Below are 18,571 nucleotides of genomic sequence, written 5' to 3' on the forward strand. Positions count from 1 at the left end.
GAGACATACAAAGAGACAAGGTTCTTGTGAAACCTGTAAAATGGTGACGTTAACCAAGAGAATGTTGAACTTTGGTCCTATCTGTTATGTTGGCCAGTTTCTAAGTTGAGATCAACTTAACCCCAGTGCTTTCTGTTTAACGACCTTGTTCGTATTTTTGTTTACAACTAGCACACTTTTGACCAGCATGTCGCTTGGAAATCGTTACCAGCATAACTCTTATTCGTAAGGCGCACTCTGAAGGCTTGTCTTGGTTCAAGGAATGCCTTCGTGTCATGGTATGAGAACAAGTAGAATAGCATCAGCATTTTTAATTAAACTTGGCTTTTCTGCACAAGGAGACCAAAATTTCTAACAAACACGTTAATTCCACACCACAAACTGACGTGTAATCTTGGCTCTGTATGCCTCGCAAAAAGCAGGTTTACGCCACCTTTGCCACTGATTGCCCATCGTCTGACACGTATAATGACACAAAGGCCTCGTACAAATGGTAAATGTGTGAAGTTACCCACAAGAAGGCTGAACCATGGTTCTTTCGCATAGGCAGTTGAGTCCCTGAGTTGCGCTTCAGGTATAAGTTGTCCGCGCTTCACTCTCACGCACTGGGGTGAGATCTACCATTTGATCTTGAAAATCTCCCTTAATGTCCAGGGAAGGGAAACCAGGCAGGTTATCCCTTTAAAGGGCTCGTGCCTTGTCCTCTGAAAGAGCTCTTGCCCAGATGTCAGACACTAGTCGCAACAGTCACAGCCCACCACCTGTCTCCGAGTTCCAATGCGTCTTGATCGCCACGCCGATGAACAAGTATGCCTTGCACCATGATGCGCTATAGGCTTCGAGCTGGGACCTCGTGGCACAACGGAAGTGCGTCTGACTCCAGATCAGAAGGTTCAAATCATGTCGGGGTCATTCAATGTGCTCTTTTTCACACAGACCCATGATTTATTTTCTGTGCAGTCTAATAAGGATGCTGTTATATGGACTCCAATCTCTATGATGACCACCCATGTCTTTGTCAACTTCATGCTAAAAGGTAACAAAGCTTAGGTAGCAACACTCTCACCTAGTAACCATTAGTAACTTGACAACCTGCTGAATGTTTACCCTTAGTTTGCCCATTTTGCTTGCTGAACAAAACATGCTGGAAAGAGGCACCTTAGATGGTTTCACTGGACCTCTCAGAGGATCTGGAGGGTACTACAACACCCAAACAGGCACTTGAACCCTGGACCCTCAGATTAAAAGTCTGATGCTCTACCGACTGAGCTATCTGGGTTCGAGAAGAGAGAGAGCGCACTTTACCCTCAAGCTTGTAGGTCAGGCCTGTGGACGCTCTAGTTCAACGGTTCTCACAGACATAAATGGTGCTCAGCCCTTGGCTTGGAAAGGGCCCATCCCATCTGGTTCTCATGGCTTTCTACAAACTATTAACACAGCTCAGCACCACTATTCAAGGATACAAACCAACAGGGTTCAACCACGGGTCTGTCCTTCATACTTCTTTACCCACTGACTGCCTGCAGTCTGAGACATACAAAGAGACAAGGTTCTTGTGAAACCTGTAAAATGGTGACGTTAACCAAGAGAATGTTGAACTTTGGTCCTATCTATTATGTTGGCCAGTTTCTAAGTTGAGATCAACTTAACCCCAGTGCTTTCTGTTTAACGACCTTGTTCGTATTTTTGTTTACAACTAGCACACTTTTGACCAGCATGTCGCTTGGAAATCGTTACCAGCATAACTCTTATTCGTAAGGCTCACTCTGGAGGCTTGTCTTGGTTCAAGGAATGCCTTCGTGTCATGGTATGAGAACAAGTAGAATAGCATCAGCATTTTTAATTAAACTTGGCTTTTCTGCACAAGGAGACCAAAATTTCTAACAAACACGTTAATTCCACACCACAAACTGACGTGTAATCTTGGCTCTGTATGCCTCGCAAAAAGCAGGTTTACGCCACCTTTGCCACTGATTGCCCTGACCTACTGAGCTTGTAGGTCAGGCCTGTGGATGCTCTAGTTCAACGGTTCTCACAGACATAAATGGTGCTCAGCCCTTGGCTTGGAAAGGGCCCATCCCATCTGGTTCTCATGGCTTTCTACAAACTATTAACACAGCTCAGCACCACTATTCAAGGATACAAACCAACAGGGTTCAACCACGGCTCTGTCCTTCATACTTCTTTACCCACTGACTGCCTGCAGTCTGAGACATACAAAGAGACAAGGTTCTTGTGAAACCTGTAAAATGGTGACGTTAACCAAGAGAATGTTGAACTTTGGTCCTATCTGTTATGTTGGCCAGTTTCTAAGTTGAGATCAACTTAACCCCAGTGCTTTCTGTTGAACGACCTTGTTCGTATTTTTGTTTACAACTAGCACACTTTTGACCAGCATGTCGCTTGGAAATCGTTACCAGCATAACTCTTATTCGTAAGGCTCACTCTGGAGGCTTGTCTTGGTTCAAGGAATGCCTTCGTGTCATGGTATGAGAACAAGTAGAATAGCATCAGCATTTTTAATTAAACTTGGCTTTTCTGCACAAGGAGACCAAAATTTCTAACAAACACGTTAATTCCACACCACAAACTGACGTGTAATCTTGGCTCTGTATGCCTCGCAAAAAGCAGGTTTACGCCACCTTTGCCACTGATTGCCCATCGTCTGACACATATAATGACACAAAGGCCTCGTACAAATGGTAAATGTGTGAAGTTACCCACAAGAAGGCTGAACCATGGTTCTTCATACTGTCCTTCATACTTCTTTACCCACTGACTGCCTGCAGTCTGAGACATACAAAGAGACAAGGTTCTTGTGAAACCTGTAAAATGGTGACGTTAACCAAGAGAATGTTGAACTTTGGTCCTATCTGTTATGTTGGCCAGTTTCTAAGTTGAGATCAACTTAACCCCAGTGCTTTCTGTTTAACGACCTTGTTCGTATTTTTGTTTACAACTAGCACACTTTTGACCAGCATGTCGCTTGGAAATCGTTACCAGCATAACTCTTATTCGTAAGGCGCACTCTGAAGGCTTGTCTTGGTTCAAGGAATGCCTTCGTGTCATGGTATGAGAACAAGTAGAATAGCATCAGCATTTTTAATTAAACTTGGCTTTTCTGCACAAGGAGACCAAAATTTCTAACAAACACGTTAATTCCACACCACAAACTGACGTGTAATCTTGGCTCTGTATGCCTCGCAAAAAGCAGGTTTACGCCACCTTTGCCACTGATTGCCCATCGTCTGACACGTATAATGACACAAAGGCCTCGTACAAATGGTAAATGTGTGAAGTTACCCACAAGAAGGCTGAACCATGGTTCTTTCGCATAGGCAGTTGAGTCCCTGAGTTGCGCTTCAGGTATAAGTTGTCCGCGCTTCACTCTCACGCACTGGGGTGAGATCTACCATTTGATCTTGAAAATCTCCCTTAATGTCCAGGGAAGGGAAACCAGGCAGGTTATGCCTTTAAAGGGCTCGTGCCTTGTCCTCTGAAAGAGCTCTTGCCCAGATGTCAGACACTAGTCGCAACAGTCACAGCCCACCACCTGTCTCCGAGTTCCAATGCGTCTTGATCGCCACGCCGATGAACAAGTATGCCTTGCACCACGATGCGCTATAGGCTTCGAGCTGGGACCTCGTGGCGCAACGGTACTGCGTCTGGCTCCAGATCAGAAGGTTGCGTGTTCAAATCACGTTGGGGTCATTCAATGTGCTCTTTTTCACACAGACCCATGATTTTCTGCGCAGTCTAATAAGGATGCTGTTATATGGACTCCAATCTCTATGATGACCACCCATGTCTTTGTCAACTTCATGCTAAAAGGTAACAAAGCTTAGGTACCAACACTCTCACCTAGTAACCATTAGTAACTTGACAACCTGCTGAATGTTTACCCTTAGTTTGCCCATTTTGCTTGCTGAACAAAACATGCTGGAAAGAGGCACCTTAGATGGTTTCACTGGACCTCTCAGAGGATCTGGAGGGTACTACAACACCCAAACAGGCACTTGAACCCTGGACCCTCAGATTAAAAGTCTGACGCTCTACCGACTGAGCTATCTGGGCTCGAGGAGCGAGAGCGCACTTTACCCTGGAGCTTGTAGGTCAGGCCTGTGGACGCTCTAGTTCAACGGTTCTCACAGACATAAATGGTGCTCAGCCCTTGGCTTGGAAAGGGCCCATCCCATCTGGTTCTCATGGCTTTCTACAAACTATTAACACAGCTCAGCACCACTATTCAAGGATACAAACCAACAGGGTTCAACCACGGCTCTGTCCTTCATACTTCTTTACCCACTGACTGCCTGCAGTCTGAGACATACAAAGAGACAAGGTTCTTGTGAAACCTGTAAAATGGTGACGTTAACCAAGAGAATGTTGAACTTTGGTCCTATCTGTTATGTTGGCCAGTTTCTAAGTTGAGATCAACTTAACCCCAGTGCTTTCTGTTTAACGACCTTGTTCGTATTTTTGTTTACAACTAGCACACTTTTGACCAGCATGTCGCTTGGAAATCGTTACCAGCATAACTCTTATTCGTAAGGCGCACTCTGAAGGCTTGTCTTGGTTCAAGGAATGCCTTCGTGTCATGGTATGAGAACAAGTAGAATAGCATCAGCATTTTTAATTAAACTTGGCTTTTCTGCACAAGGAGACCAAAATTTCTAACAAACACGTTAATTCCACACCACAAACTGACGTGTAATCTTGGCTCTGTATGCCTCGCAAAAAGCAGGTTTACGCCACCTTTGCCACTGATTGCCCATCGTCTGACACGTATAATGACACAAAGGCCTCGTACAAATGGTAAATGTGTGAAGTTACCCACAAGAAGGCTGAACCATGGTTCTTTCGCATAGGCAGTTGAGTCCCTGAGTTGCGCTTCAGGTATAAGTTGTCCGCGCTTCACTCTCACGCACTGGGGTGAGATCTACCATTTGATCTTGAAAATCTCCCTTAATGTCCAGGGAAGGGAAACCAGGCAGGTTATCCCTTTAAAGGGCTCGTGCCTTGTCCTCTGAAAGAGCTCTTGCCCAGATGTCAGACACTAGTCGCAACAGTCACAGCCCACCACCTGTCTCCGAGTTCCAATGCGTCTTGATCGCCACGCCGATGAACAAGTATGCCTTGCACCATGATGCGCTATAGGCTTCGAGCTGGGACCTCGTGGCACAACGGAAGTGCGTCTGACTCCAGATCAGAAGGTTCAAATCATGTCGGGGTCATTCAATGTGCTCTTTTTCACACAGACCCATGATTTATTTTCTGTGCAGTCTAATAAGGATGCTGTTATATGGACTCCAATCTCTATGATGACCACCCATGTCTTTGTCAACTTCATGCTAAAAGGTAACAAAGCTTAGGTAGCAACACTCTCACCTAGTAACCATTAGTAACTTGACAACCTGCTGAATGTTTACCCTTAGTTTGCCCATTTTGCTTGCTGAACAAAACATGCTGGAAAGAGGCACCTTAGATGGTTTCACTGGACCTCTCAGAGGATCTGGAGGGTACTACAACACCCAAACAGGCACTTGAACCCTGGACCCTCAGATTAAAAGTCTGATGCTCTACCGACTGAGCTATCTGGGTTCGAGAAGAGAGAGAGCGCACTTTACCCTCAAGCTTGTAGGTCAGGCCTGTGGACGCTCTAGTTCAACGGTTCTCACAGACATAAATGGTGCTCAGCCCTTGGCTTGGAAAGGGCCCATCCCATCTGGTTCTCATGGCTTTCTACAAACTATTAACACAGCTCAGCACCACTATTCAAGGATACAAACCAACAGGGTTCAACCACGGGTCTGTCCTTCATACTTCTTTACCCACTGACTGCCTGCAGTCTGAGACATACAAAGAGACAAGGTTCTTGTGAAACCTGTAAAATGGTGACGTTAACCAAGAGAATGTTGAACTTTGGTCCTATCTATTATGTTGGCCAGTTTCTAAGTTGAGATCAACTTAACCCCAGTGCTTTCTGTTTAACGACCTTGTTCGTATTTTTGTTTACAACTAGCACACTTTTGACCAGCATGTCGCTTGGAAATCGTTACCAGCATAACTCTTATTCGTAAGGCTCACTCTGGAGGCTTGTCTTGGTTCAAGGAATGCCTTCGTGTCATGGTATGAGAACAAGTAGAATAGCATCAGCATTTTTAATTAAACTTGGCTTTTCTGCACAAGGAGACCAAAATTTCTAACAAACACGTTAATTCCACACCACAAACTGACGTGTAATCTTGGCTCTGTATGCCTCGCAAAAAGCAGGTTTACGCCACCTTTGCCACTGATTGCCCTGACCTACTGAGCTTGTAGGTCAGGCCTGTGGATGCTCTAGTTCAACGGTTCTCACAGACATAAATGGTGCTCAGCCCTTGGCTTGGAAAGGGCCCATCCCATCTGGTTCTCATGGCTTTCTACAAACTATTAACACAGCTCAGCACCACTATTCAAGGATACAAACCAACAGGGTTCAACCACGGCTCTGTCCTTCATACTTCTTTACCCACTGACTGCCTGCAGTCTGAGACATACAAAGAGACAAGGTTCTTGTGAAACCTGTAAAATGGTGACGTTAACCAAGAGAATGTTGAACTTTGGTCCTATCTGTTATGTTGGCCAGTTTCTAAGTTGAGATCAACTTAACCCCAGTGCTTTCTGTTGAACGACCTTGTTCGTATTTTTGTTTACAACTAGCACACTTTTGACCAGCATGTCGCTTGGAAATCGTTACCAGCATAACTCTTATTCGTAAGGCGCACTCTGAAGGCTTGTCTTGGTTCAAGGAATGCCTTCGTGTCATGGTATGAGAACAAGTAGAATAGCATCAGCATTTTTAATTAAACTTGGCTTTTCTGCACAAGGAGACCAAAATTTCTAACAAACACGTTAATTCCACACCACAAACTGACGTGTAATCTTGGCTCTGTATGCCTCGCAAAAAGCAGGTTTACGCCACCTTTGCCACTGATTGCCCATCGTCTGACACGTATAATGACACAAAGGCCTCGTACAAATGGTAAATGTGTGAAGTTACCCACAAGAAGGCTGAACCATGGTTCTTTCGCATAGGCAGTTGAGTCCCTGAGTTGCGCTTCAGGTATAAGTTGTCCGCGCTTCACTCTCACGCACTGGGGTGAGATCTACCATTTGATCTTGAAAATCTCCCTTAATGTCCAGGGAAGGGAAACCAGGCAGGTTATCCCTTTAAAGGGCTCGTGCCTTGTCCTCTGAAAGAGCTCTTGCCCAGATGTCAGACACTAGTCGCAACAGTCACAGCCCACCACCTGTCTCCGAGTTCCAATGCGTCTTGATCGCCACGCCGATGAACAAGTATGCCTTGCACCATGATGCGCTATAGGCTTCGAGCTGGGACCTCGTGGCACAACGGAAGTGCGTCTGACTCCAGATCAGAAGGTTCAAATCATGTCGGGGTCATTCAATGTGCTCTTTTTCACACAGACCCATGATTTATTTTCTGTGCAGTCTAATAAGGATGCTGTTATATGGACTCCAATCTCTATGATGACCACCCATGTCTTTGTCAACTTCATGCTAAAAGGTAACAAAGCTTAGGTAGCAACACTCTCACCTAGTAACCATTAGTAACTTGACAACCTGCTGAATGTTTACCCTTAGTTTGCCCATTTTGCTTGCTGAACAAAACATGCTGGAAAGAGGCACCTTAGATGGTTTCACTGGACCTCTCAGAGGATCTGGAGGGTACTACAACACCCAAACAGGCACTTGAACCCTGGACCCTCAGATTAAAAGTCTGATGCTCTACCGACTGAGCTATCTGGGCTCGAGAAGAGAGAGAGCGCACTTTACCCTCGAGCTTGTAGGTCAGGCCTGTGGACGCTCTAGTTCAACGGTTCTCACAGACATAAATGGTGCTCAGCCCTTGGCTTGGAAAGGGCCCATCCCATCTGGTTCTCATGGCTTTCTACAAACTATTAACACAGCTCAGCACCACTATTCAAGGATACAAACCAACAGGGTTCAACCATGGGTCTGTCCTTCATACTTCTTTACCCACTGACTGCCTGCAGTCTGAGACATACAAAGAGACAAGGTTCTTGTGAAACCTGTAAAATGGTGATGTTAACCAAGAGAATGTTGAACTTTGGTCCTATCTATTATGTTGGCCAGTTTCTAAGTTGAGATCAACTTAACCCCAGTGCTTTCTGTTTAACGACCTTGTTCGTATTTTTGTTTACAACTAGCACACTTTTGACCAGCATGTCGCTTGGAAATCGTTACCAGCATAACTCTTATTCGTAAGGCGCACTCTGAAGGCTTGTCTTGGTTCAAGGAATGCCTTCGTGTCATGGTATGAGAACAAGTAGAATAGCATCAGCATTTTTAATTAAACTTGGCTTTACTGCACAAGGAGACCAAAATTTCTAACAAACACGTTAATTCCACACCACAAACTGACGTGTAATCTTGGCTCTGTATGCCTCGCAAAAAGCAGGTTTACGCCACCTTTGCCACTGATTGCCCATCGTCTGACACGTATAATGACACAAAGGCCTCGTACAAATGGTAAATGTGTGAAGTTACCCACAAGAAGGCTGAACCATGGTTCTTTCGCATAGGCAGTTGAGTCCCTGAGTTGCGCTTCAGGTATAAGTTGTCCGCGCTTCACTCTCACTCACTGGGGTGAGATCTACCATTTGATCTTGAAAATCTCCCTTAATGTCCAGGGAAGGGAAACCAGGCAGGTTATCCCTTTAAAGGGCTCGTGCCTTGTCCTCTGAAAGAGCTCTTGCCCAGATGTCAGACACTAGTCGCAACAGTCACAGCCCACCACCTGTCTCCGAGTTCCAATGCGTCTTGATCGCCACGCCGATGAACAAGTATGCCTTGCACCATGATGCGCTATAGGCTTCGAGCTGGGACCTCGTGGCACAACGGAAGTGCGTCTGACTCCAGATCAGAAGGTTCAAATCATGTCGGGGTCATTCAATGTGCTCTTTTTCACACAGACCCATGATTTATTTTCTGTGCAGTCTAATAAGGATGCTGTTATATGGACTCCAATCTCTATGATGACCACCCATGTCTTTGTCAACTTCATGCTAAAAGGTAACAAAGCTTAGGTAGCAACACTCTCACCTAGTAACCATTAGTAACTTGACAACCTGCTGAATGTTTACCCTTAGTTTGCCCATTTTGCTTGCTGAACAAAACATGCTGGAAAGAGGCACCTTAGATGGTTTCACTGGACCTCTCAGAGGATCTGGAGGGTACTACAACACCCAAACAGGCACTTGAACCCTGGACCCTCAGATTAAAAGTCTGATGCTCTACCGACTGAGCTATCTGGGCTCGAGAAGAGAGAGAGCGCACTTTACCCTCGAGCTTGTAGGTCAGGCCTGTGGACGCTCTAGTTCAACGGTTCTCACAGACATAAATGGTGCTCAGCCCTTGGCTTGGAAAGGGCCCATCCCATCTGGTTCTCATGGCTTTCTACAAACTATTAACACAGCTCAGCACCACTATTCAAGGATACAAACCAACAGGGTTCAACCATGGGTCTGTCCTTCATACTTCTTTACCCACTGACTGCCTGCAGTCTGAGACATACAAAGAGACAAGGTTCTTGTGAAACCTGTAAAATGGTGATGTTAACCAAGAGAATGTTGAACTTTGGTCCTATCTATTATGTTGGCCAGTTTCTAAGTTGAGATCAACTTAACCCCAGTGCTTTCTGTTTAACGACCTTGTTCGTATTTTTGTTTACAACTAGCACACTTTTGACCAGCATGTCGCTTGGAAATCGTTACCAGCATAACTCTTATTCGTAAGGCGCACTCTGAAGGCTTGTCTTGGTTCAAGGAATGCCTTCGTGTCATGGTATGAGAACAAGTAGAATAGCATCAGCATTTTTAATTAAACTTGGCTTTACTGCACAAGGAGACCAAAATTTCTAACAAACACGTTAATTCCACACCACAAACTGACGTGTAATCTTGGCTCTGTATGCCTCGCAAAAAGCAGGTTTACGCCACCTTTGCCACTGATTGCCCATCGTCTGACACGTATAATGACACAAAGGCCTCGTACAAATGGTAAATGTGTGAAGTTACCCAGAAGAAGGCTGAACCATGGTTCTATCGCATAGACACTTGAGTCCCTGAGTTGCGCTTCAGGTATAAGTTGTCCACGCTTCACTCTCACGCACTGGGGTGAGATCTACCATTTGATCTTGAAAATCTCCCTTAATGTTCAGGGAAGGGAAACCTGGCAGGTTATCCCTTTAAAGGGCTTGTGCCCTGTCCTCTGAAAGAGCTCTTGCCCAGATGTCAGACACTAGTCGCAACAGTCACAGCCCACCACCTGTCTCCGAGTTCCAATGCGTCTTGATCGCCACGCCGATGAACAAGTATGCCTTGCACCACGATGCGCTATAGGCTTCGAGCTGGGACCTCGTGGCGCAACGGAAGTGCGTCTGACTCCAGATCAGAAGGTTCAAATCATGTCGGGGTCATTCAATGTGCTCTTTTTCACACAGACCCATGATTTATTTTCTGTGCAGTCTAATAAGGATGCTGTTATATGGACTCCAATCTCTATGATGACCACCCATGTCTTTGTCAACTTCATGCTAAAAGGTAACAAAGCTTAGGTAGCAACACTCTCACCTAGTAACCATTAGTAACTTGACAACCTGCTGAATGTTTACCCTTAGTTTGCCCATTTTGCTTGCTGAACAAAACATGCTGGAAAGAGGCACCTTAGATGGTTTCACTGGACCTCTCAGAGGATCTGGAGGGTACTACAACACCCAAACAGGCACTTGAACCCTGGACCCTCAGATTAAAAGTCTGATGCTCTACCGACTGAGCTATCTGGGCTCGAGGAGAGAGAGAGAGCGCACTTTACCCTGGAGCTTGTAGGTCAGGCCTGTGGACGCTCTAGTTCAACGGTTCTCACAGACATAAATGGTGCTCAGCCCTTGGCTTGGAAAGGGCCCATCCCATCTGGTTCTCATGGCTTTCTACAAACTATTAACACAGCTCAGCACCACTATTCAAGGATACAAACCAACAGGGTTCAACCACGGCTCTGTCCTTCATACTTCTTTACCCACTGACTGCCTGCAGTCTGAGACATACAAAGAGACAAGGTTCTTGTGAAACCTGTAAAATGGTGACGTTAACCAAGAGAATGTTGAACTTTGGTCCTATCTGTTATGTTGGCCAGTTTCTAAGTTGAGATCAACTTAACCCCAGTGCTTTCTGTTGAACGACCTTGTTCGTATTTTTGTTTACAACTAGCACACTTTTGACCAGCATGTCGCTTGCAAATCGTTACCAGCATAACTCTTATTCGTAAGGCTCACTCTGGAGGCTTGTCTTGGTTCAAGGAATGCCTTCGTGTCATGGTATGAGAACAAGTAGAATAGCATCAGCATTTTTAATTAAACTTGGCTTTTCTGCACAAGGAGACCAAAATTTCTAACAAACACGTTAATTCCACACCACAAACTGACGTGTAATCTTGGCTCTGTATGCCTCGCAAAAAGCAGGTTTACGCCACCTTTGCCACTGATTGCCCATCGTCTGACACGTATAATGACACAAAGGCCTCGTACAAATGGTAAATGTGTGAAGTTACCCACAAGAAGGCTGAACCATGGTTCTATCGCATAGGCAGTTGAGTCCCTGAGTTGCGCTTCAGGTATAAGTTGTCCACGCTTCACTCTCACGCACTGGGGTGAGATCTACCATTTGATCTTGAAAATCTCCCTTAATGTTCAGGGAAGGGAAACCTGGCAGGTTATCCCTTTAAAGGGCTTGTGCCCTGTCCTCTGAAAGAGCTCTTGCCCAGATGTCAGACACTAGTCGCAACAGTCACAGCCCACCACCTGTCACTTTACCCTCGAGCTTGTAGGTCAGGCCTGTGGATGCTCTAGTTCAACGGTTCTCACAGACATAAATGGTGCTCAGCCCTTGGCTTGGAAAGGGCCCATCCCATCTGGTTCTCATGGCTTTCTACAAACTATTAACACAGCTCAGCACCACTATTCAAGGATACAAACCAACAGGGTTCAACCACGGCTCTGTCCTTCATACTTCTTTACCCACTGACTGCCTGCAGTCTGAGACATACAAAGAGACAAGGTTCTTGTGAAACCTGTAAAATGGTGACGTTAACCAAGAGAATGTTGAACTTTGGTCCTATCTGTTATGTTGGCCAGTTTCTAAGTTGAGATCAACTTAACCCCAGTGCTTTCTGTTGAACGACCTTGTTCGTATTTTTGTTTACAACTAGCACACTTTTGACCAGCATGTCGCTTGCAAATCGTTACCAGCATAACTCTTATTCGTAAGGCTCACTCTGGAGGCTTGTCTTGGTTCAAGGAATGCCTTCGTGTCATGGTATGAGAACAAGTAGAATAGCATCAGCATTTTTAATTAAACTTGGCTTTTCTGCACAAGGAGACCAAAATTTCTAACAAACACGTTAATTCCACACCACAAACTGACGTGTAATCTTGGCTCTGTATGCCTCGCAAAAAGCAGGTTTACGCCACCTTTGCCACTGATTGCCCATCGTCTGACACGTATAATGACACAAAGGCCTCGTACAAATGGTAAATGTGTGAAGTTACCCACAAGAAGGCTGAACCATGGTTCTTTCGCATAGGCAGTTGAGTCCCTGAGTTGCGCTTCAGGTATAAGTTGTCCGCGCTTCACTCTCACGCACTGGGGTGAGATCTACCATTTGATCTTGAAAATCTCCCTTAATGTCCAGGGAAGGGAAACCAGGCAGGTTATGCCTTTAAAGGGCTCGTGCCTTGTCCTCTGAAAGAGCTCTTGCCCAGATGTCAGACACTAGTCGCAACAGTCACAGCCCACCACCTGTCTCCGAGTTCCAATGCGTCTTGATCGCCACGCCGATGAACAAGTATGCCTTGCACCACGATGCGCTATAGGCTTCGAGCTGGGACCTCGTGGCGCAACGGTACTGCGTCTGGCTCCAGATCAGAAGGTTGCGTGTTCAAATCACGTCGGGGTCATTCAATGTGCTCTTTTTCACACAGACCCATGATTTTCTGCGCAGTCTAATAAGGATGCTGTTATATGGACTCCAATCTCTATGATGACCACCCATGTCTTTGTCAACTTCATGCTAAAAGGTAACAAAGCTTAGGTAGCAACACTCTCACCTAGTAACCATTAGTAACTTGACAACCTGCTGAATGTTTACCCTTAGTTTGCCCATTTTGCTTGCTGAACAAAACATGCTGGAAAGAGGCACCTTAGATGGTTTCACTGGACCTCTCAGAGGATCTGGAGGGTACTACAACACCCAAACAGGGACTTGAACCCTGGACCCTCAGATTAAAAGTCTGATGCTCTACCGACTGAGCTATCTGGGCTCGAGAAGAGAGAGAGCGCACTTTACCCTCGAGCTTGTAGATCAGGCCTGTGGACGCTCTAGTTCAACGGTTCTCACAGACATAAATGGTGCTCAGCCCTTGGCTTGGAAAGGGCCCATCCCATCTGGTTCTCATGGCTTTCTACAAACTATTAACACAGCTCAGCACCACTATTCAAGGATACAAACCAACAGGGTTCAACCACGGGTCTGTCCTTCATACTTCTTTACCCACTGACTGCCTGCAGTCTGAGACATACAAAGAGACAAGGTTCTTGTGAAACCTGTAAAATGGTGACGTTAACCAAGAGAATGTTGAACTTTGGTCCTATCTGTTATGTTGGCCAGTTTCTAAGTTGAGATCAACTTAACCCCAGTGCTTTCTGTTTAACGACCTTGTTCGTATTTTTGTTTACAACTAGCACACTTTTGACCAGCATGTCGCTTGGAAATCGTTACCAGCATAACTCTTATTCGTAAGGCGCACTCTGAAGGCTTGTCTTGGTTCAAGGAATGCCTTCGTGTCATGGTATGAGAACAAGTAGAATAGCATCAGCATTTTTAATTAAACTTGGCTTTTCTGCACAAGGAGACCAAAATTTCTAACAAACACGTTAATTCCACACCACAAACTGACGTGTAATCTTGGCTCTGTATGCCTCGCAAAAAGCAGGTTTACGCCACCTTTGCCACTGATTGCCCATCGTCTGACACGTATAATGACACAAAGGCCTCGTACAAATGGTAAATGTGTGAAGTTACCCAGAAGAAGGCTGAACCATGGTTCTATCGCATAGACACTTGAGTCCCTGAGTTGCGCTTCAGGTATAAGTTGTCCACGCTTCACTCTCACGCACTGGGGTGAGATCTACCATTTGATCTTGAAAATCTCCCTTAATGTTCAGGGAAGGGAAACCTGGCAGGTTATCCCTTTAAAGGGCTTGTGCCCTGTCCTCTGAAAGAGCTCTTGCCCAGATGTCAGACACTAGTCGCAACAGTCACAGCCCACCACCTGTCTCCGAGTTCCAATGCGTCTTGATCGCCACGCCGATGAACAAGTATGCCTTGCACCACGATGCGCTATAGGCTTCGAGCTGGGACCTCGTGGCGCAACGGAAGTGCGTCTGACTCCAGATCAGAAGGTTCAAATCATGTCGGGGTCATTCAATGTGCTCTTTTTCACACAGACCCATGATTTATTTTCTGTGCAGTCTAATAAGGATGCTGTTATATGGACTCCAATCTCTATGATGACCACCCATGTCTTTGTCAACTTCATGCTAAAAGGTAACAAAGCTTAGGTAGCAACACTCTCACCTAGTAACCATTAGTAACTTGACAACCTGCTGAATGTTTACCCTTAGTTTGCCCATTTTGCTTGCTGAACAAAACATGCTGGAAAGAGGCACCTTAGATGGTTTCACTGGACCTCTCAGAGGATCTGGAGGGTACTACAACACCCAAACAGGCACTTGAACCCTGGACCCTCAGATTAAAAGTTTGATGCTCTACCGACTGAGCTATCTGGGCTCGAGGAGAGAGAGAGAGCGCACTTTACCCTGGAGCTTGTAGGTCAGGCCTGTGGACGCTCTAGTTCAACGGTTCTCACAGACATAAATGGTGCTCAGCCCTTGGCTTGGAAAGGGCCCATCCCATCTGGTTCTCATGGCTTTCTACAAACTATTAACACAGCTCAGCACCACTATTCAAGGATACAAACCAACAGGGTTCAACCACGGCTCTGTCCTTCATACTTCTTTACCCACTGACTGCCTGCAGTCTGAGACATACAAAGAGACAAGGTTCTTGTGAAACCTGTAAAATGGTGACGTTAACCAAGAGAATGTTGAACTTTGGTCCTATCTGTTATGTTGGCCAGTTTCTAAGTTGAGATCAACTTAACCCCAGTGCTTTCTGTTGAACGACCTTGTTCGTATTTTTGTTTACAACTAGCACACTTTTGACCAGCATGTCGCTTGCAAATCGTTACCAGCATAACTCTTATTCGTAAGGCTCACTCTGGAGGCTTGTCTTGGTTCAAGGAATGCCTTCGTGTCATGGTATGAGAACAAGTAGAATAGCATCAGCATTTTTAATTAAACTTGGCTTTTCTGCACAAGGAGACCAAAATTTCTAACAAACACGTTAATTCCACACCACAAACTGACGTGTAATCTTGGCTCTGTATGCCTCGCAAAAAGCAGGTTTACGCCACCTTTGCCACTGATTGCCCATCGTCTGACACGTATAATGACACAAAGGCCTCGTACAAATGGTAAATGTGTGAAGTTACCCACAAGAAGGCTGAACCATGGTTCTATCGCATAGGCAGTTGAGTCCCTGAGTTGCGCTTCAGGTATAAGTTGTCCACGCTTCACTCTCACGCACTGGGGTGAGATCTACCATTTGATCTTGAAAATCTCCCTTAATGTTCAGGGAAGGGAAACCTGGCAGGTTATCCCTTTAAAGGGCTTGTGCCCTGTCCTCTGAAAGAGCTCTTGCCCAGATGTCAGACACTAGTCGCAACAGTCACAGCCCACCACCTGTCACTTTACCCTCGAGCTTGTAGGTCAGGCCTGTGGATGCTCTAGTTCAACGGTTCTCACAGACATAAATGGTGCTCAGCCCTTGGCTTGGAAAGGGCCCATCCCATCTGGTTCTCATGGCTTTCTACAAACTATTAACACAGCTCAGCACCACTATTCAAGGATACAAACCAACAGGGTTCAACCACGGCTCTGTCCTTCATACTTCTTTACCCACTGACTGCCTGCAGTCTGAGACATACAAAGAGACAAGGTTCTTGTGAAACCTGTAAAATGGTGACGTTAACCAAGAGAATGTTGAACTTTGGTCCTATCTGTTATGTTGGCCAGTTTCTAAGTTGAGATCAACTTAACCCCAGTGCTTTCTGTTGAACGACCTTGTTCGTATTTTTGTTTACAACTAGCACACTTTTGACCAGCATGTCGCTTGCAAATCGTTACCAGCATAACTCTTATTCATAAGGCTCACTCTGGAGGCTTGTCTTGGTTCAAGGAATGCCTTCGTGTCATGGTATGAGAACAAGTAGAATAGCATCAGCATTTTTAATTAAACTTGGCTTTTCTGCACAAGGAGACCAAAATTTCTAACAAACACGTTAATTCCACACCACAAACTGACGTGTAATCTTGGCTCTGTATGCCTCGCAAAAAGCAGGTTTACGCCACCTTTGCCACTGATTGCCCATCGTCTGACACGTATAATGACACAAAGGCCTCGTACAAATGGTAAATGTGTGAAGTTACCCACAAGAAGGCTGAACCATGGTTCTTTCGCATAGGCAGTTGAGTCCCTGAGTTGCGCTTCAGGTATAAGTTGTCCGCGCTTCACTCTCACGCACTGGGGTGAGATCTACCATTTGATCTTGAAAATCTCCCTTAATGTCCAGGGAAGGGAAACCAGGCAGGTTATGCCTTTAAAGGGCTCGTGCCTTGTCCTCTGAAAGAGCTCTTGCCCAGATGTCAGACACTAGTCGCAACAGTCACAGCCCACCACCTGTCTCCGAGTTCCAATGCGTCTTGATCGCCACGCCGATGAACAAGTATGCCTTGCACCACGATGCGCTATAGGCTTCGAGCTGGGACCTCGTGGCGCAACGGTACTGCGTCTGGCTCCAGATCAGAAGGTTGCGTGTTCAAATCACGTCGGGGTCATTCAATGTGCTCTTTTTCACACAGACCCATGATTTTCTGCGCAGTCTAATAAGGATGCTGTTATATGGACTCCAATCTCTATGATGACCACCCATGTCTTTGTCAACTTCATGCTAAAAGGTAACAAAGCTTAGGTAGCAACACTCTCACCTAGTAACCATTAGTAACTTGACAACCTGCTGAATGTTTACCCTTAGTTTGCCCATTTTGCTTGCTGAACAAAACATGCTGGAAAGAGGCACCTTAGATGGTTTCACTGGACCTCTCAGAGGATCTGGAGGGTACTACAACACCCAAACAGGGACTTGAACCCTGGACCCTCAGATTAAAAGTCTGATGCTCTACCGACTGAGCTATCTGGGCTCGAGAAGAGAGAGAGCGCACTTTACCCTCGAGCTTGTAGGTCAGGCCTGTGGACGCTCTAGTTCAACGGTTCTCACAGACATAAATGGTGCTCAGCCCTTGGCTTGGAAAGGGCCCATCCCATCTGGTTCTCATGGCTTTCTACAAACTATTAACACAGCTCAGCACCACTATTCAAGGATACAAACCAACAGGGTTCAACCACGGGTCTGTCCTTCATACTTCTTTACCCACTGACTGCCTGCAGTCTGAGACATACAAAGAGACAAGGTTCTTGTGAAACCTGTAAAATGGTGACGTTAACCAAGAGAATGTTGAACTTTGGTCCTATCTATTATGTTGGCCAGTTTCTAAGTTGAGATCAACTTAACCCCAGTGCTTTCTGTTTAACGACCTTGTTCGTATTTTTGTTTACAACTAGCACACTTTTGACCAGCATGTCGCTTGGAAATCGTTACCAGCATAACTCTTATTCGTAAGGCTCACTCTGGAGGCTTGTCTTGGTTCAAGGAATGCCTTCGTGTCATGGTATGAGAACAAGTAGAATAGCATCAGCATTTTTAATTAAACTTGGCTTTTCTGCACAAGGAGACCAAAATTTCTAACAAACACGTTAATTCCACACCACAAACTGACGTGTAATCTTGGCTCTGTATGCCTCGCAAAAAGCAGGTTTACGCCACCTTTGCCACTGATTGCCCTGACCTACTGAGCTTGTAGGTCAGGCCTGTGGATGCTCTAGTTCAACGGTTCTCACAGACATAAATGGTGCTCAGCCCTTGGCTTGGAAAGGGCCCATCCCATCTGGTTCTCATGGCTTTCTACAAACTATTAACACAGCTCAGCACCACTATTCAAGGATACAAACCAACAGGGTTCAACCACGGGTCTGTCCTTCATACTTCTTTACCCACTGACTGCCTGCAGTCTGAGACATACAAAGAGACAAGGTTCTTGTGAAACCTGTAAAATGGTGACGTTAACCAAGAGAATGTTGAACTTTGGTCCTATCTGTTATGTTGGCCAGTTTCTAAGTTGAGATCAACTTAACCCCAGTGCTTTCTGTTGAACGACCTTGTTCGTATTTTTGTTTACAACTAGCACACTTTTGA

The 18,571-nt window shown here is 45.6% G+C and overlaps 1 long non-coding RNA gene and 2 other non-coding genes across 6 annotated transcripts in view; 1 reads left to right on the forward strand and 2 right to left on the reverse strand.

Annotated features, from left to right (window-relative positions):
• The window catches only part of LOC128630411 (uncharacterized), a 100,720-nt gene that overhangs the window by 45,025 nt on the left and 37,124 nt on the right, over window positions 1-18,571 (forward strand). The gene's annotated exons all lie outside the window — the stretch shown is intronic.
• On the reverse strand, window positions 13,327-13,399 carry trnak-uuu (transfer RNA lysine (anticodon UUU)). Its single transcript has one exon. It is a non-coding gene; the product is annotated as a tRNA-Lys (tRNA).
• trnak-uuu (transfer RNA lysine (anticodon UUU)) lies at window positions 17,387-17,459 on the reverse strand. The gene has a single exon. It is a non-coding gene; the product is annotated as a tRNA-Lys (tRNA).

Source organism: Ictalurus punctatus, unplaced genomic scaffold, assembly GCF_001660625.3.
Source record: "Ictalurus punctatus breed USDA103 unplaced genomic scaffold, Coco_2.0 Super-Scaffold_100056, whole genome shotgun sequence".
NCBI classification, from domain to species: domain Eukaryota; kingdom Metazoa; phylum Chordata; class Actinopteri; order Siluriformes; family Ictaluridae; genus Ictalurus; species Ictalurus punctatus.